This window comes from Octopus bimaculoides, chromosome 2 (genome assembly GCF_001194135.2).
Source record: "Octopus bimaculoides isolate UCB-OBI-ISO-001 chromosome 2, ASM119413v2, whole genome shotgun sequence".
In the NCBI taxonomy this organism is placed as follows: Eukaryota; Metazoa; Mollusca; class Cephalopoda; order Octopoda; family Octopodidae; genus Octopus; species Octopus bimaculoides.
This window is the reverse complement of record NC_068982.1, coordinates 192,229,856-192,232,642: the sequence shown is the minus strand read 5'-3', so window position 1 is coordinate 192,232,642 and position 2,787 is coordinate 192,229,856. Positions and strand designations below refer to the sequence as shown.

Genomic DNA, 2,787 nt, shown 5'->3' with positions numbered 1-2,787 from the left:
AGAAAAATGACAGTAAAGGAGTCATGAAGAGGAAAGGGTGCCATGTGTGGACTGTGCAGGTGAATTTCAGGAAACATGGAATTTTTGAAGGATACAATGTCCTGACAGTAAAAAACCAACACAAGGAGTATTCCATGTTTCAACAATTTTGAGCTTGAAAAATGTTTCTGAAAGTCATGGATGCTGCTTTGTTTCCTGTTTTTATAAACATGGGTGGTAGAAGTGTTGAATACAAAAGTAGCCAAAGCCGTTGTTGGAAAGATGGTGGGGAATCTTGTGGGCTTCTACCAATTTAGCTGCTAGGTGGGGAAATTTTAGTGTGCCGATGCTCAAAGAAGCTATACATTGAAGGTAAGTGACTGCTAAACACAATTCAAAATCCACCTCTACCTTCACTCTTTGTCAGTAAAATATAAAAGTTTAAAAGTTTAATATTTATTTTTTCCCTTTTCTTTTGTCGGCTTTGATTTATTCTTACAGCTGTTGTTAACGATGACAAAGAAATATTGATTATTTCGTTAAGAAAACAGTTTCATGAAAATAGAAACAGACTCAACTCTATCACCCCATATTTCTCTATTGACTAATCAGGTTAACTCAACCTGCTAGAAATAGCTGCTGAATCTTCCCTCAAATCACATGCTACAATGTAAAAAAAAACAAAGGAAACATTGGATAATCCTAGATAGAAAGTCTGATGGAAACGTCAAGGTTGGAATGCCTTTGATCATTAGTCTGCTTGGTTAAGCTGATCTGGGGCAAAACAACAACAACAACAACAACAACTAGATATGAAATGGTCAAATAGAGAAGATATTGGATTATCAACTCTTAGGCATAAGTTCCTCTCTCCTGAAAACCTATTGTTTGGGTTCTGTGGAAACTAATTAAATTGATGGATTTTAGTTTGTCTCGTAGTTAAATGGTTGTACATAGGGCAAGTGTCTTCTACTATAAACTTGGCTGACCAAAGCCTTGTCAGTGAATTTGGTAGACAGAAACTAAAAAGAGGTATTCAGTGTGTGTGTGTGTGTGTATGTGTGTCCCCTTGTCTTGACATCAGATGATGGTTGTTAACAAACATCACTGGCATACAATTGGTGACATTTATCTGTGATCTTCCATGAGAATATGTCTAGTCATTGTTTGCTGTCGATGTCCGGAGGATTGGAACACATGGAAGTTGGCAGTAGGAAGGGTATCCAACCACAGAGGATCTGCCTCAATGAATTCTTTTAGACTCAATCAAGCACGGAAAAGTACATGTGAAAATAACGACGATGAAGATGATGATAATAGATCACTCCAATAGACTTCTGTCTCTATCCTAAAGACAATGTCCATCTTTGTAAACCCCTTATGGGTCAGCTGGAGTTTAATGAGGCAGATTTTCTATAGCTGGATGCTCTTTCTTCCTGTCACCAACCCTTACCTGTTTTCCAACCAAAGTAATATTTCCCCATGACTCGACATGTTTGTGCAGAATATTAGAAATGAATGATACTGCTTGTATAACAGTGACAATCACTTTATCTCTCTCTCTCTCTCACACACACACACACACACATGATAAGCTTCCTTCATCAACCAAATCCACTCATAAGGCATTGATTGGCCTGGGATATGGTAGAAGAGACTCAAGTGAGGTGTCATGTGGTAGGACTGAACCAAGAGCCATGTAATATGAAAGTAAGCTTCTCGCCAAATAGCCACACTTGTGCCTATGAATGTGTGTGTGTGTGCATCAGAACAGTGTATGTGAGTTATTTGCCAGATAGACTGGCATCTTATCCAGTGGCTCATGTGTCTCGGTATATCGTCAATAAATTTGAATTGAAAATAATCTCCATGAGTCACTACACACTGTCAGAACATTGGATACACCTGTATCTCTCTCAATATATTGTTATCTACTTTATCCACCCTACAAGTTTATAATCAATGCATTCCCTGGCATGGTTAGAAATCAAGATAGTGAGAGAACAAACTCTTTGACTCATCTCTCTACCATATGGAACCATTTGTACGTTGGAACATAAAAGACTTCTCCCAGAAAATATACATTTATAACATCTACAAATAATTGTACGAGTGACTGAGACCGAGTGTGTGTGTGTATGGAAGGGAAGGGATTGTCAGGGGTTTTGGTACCCATGACTTGTGGATATCATCATCATCATCTGAGTGAAAGAATATAAAACCTCAAAACTGGTGTTAAAAGGAAGGCTCTTTGACATTCTTCACACTCAATTCACTTTCATATCAACACATGTGAATCGGCTTTCTTTCTTTTCATTAAATTACTGGCTGGAGCACAAACTTCCAATCTCTCTCAACATATATGATGGTGATAATGATGATGATAATGATGATGATGGTGATGGTGATGATGATGATGATGATGATGATGATGATGATGATGATAATGATGACTATATACATATTTAGAGATTATGAAAGAGTTATGTTAGCCAGGTCGCAGTGAGTAGTACAACTCTGATCCATCCAGTCATCTATCCACCCATCCATCCATAATTATACTCTTTTACTCTTTTACTTGTTTCAGTCATTTGACTGTGGCCATGCTGGAGCATTGACCCCCGTAAACACCCCAGCATCGGTTGTCAAACGATGCTGGGGGGGACAAACACAGACACATACATACATATATATACATATATTCGACGGGCTTCTTTCAGTTTCCGTCTACCAAATCCAATCACAAGGCTTTGGTCGGCCCGAGGCTATAGTAGAAGACACTTGACCAAGGTGCCACACAGTGGGACT

General features: G+C 38.5%; 2 protein-coding genes across 3 annotated transcripts in view; one reads left to right on the top strand and one right to left on the bottom strand.

The window, feature by feature from the left end:
* Nucleotides 1-2,787, top strand: part of LOC106881941 (Golgi phosphoprotein 3 homolog sauron) — a 148,603-nt gene that overhangs the window by 10,679 nt on the left and 135,137 nt on the right. The window lies entirely within an intron of this gene.
* The window catches only part of LOC106881940 (cilia- and flagella-associated protein 161), a 26,828-nt gene that overhangs the window by 7,475 nt on the left and 16,566 nt on the right, over nucleotides 1-2,787 (bottom strand). The gene's annotated exons all lie outside the window — the stretch shown is intronic.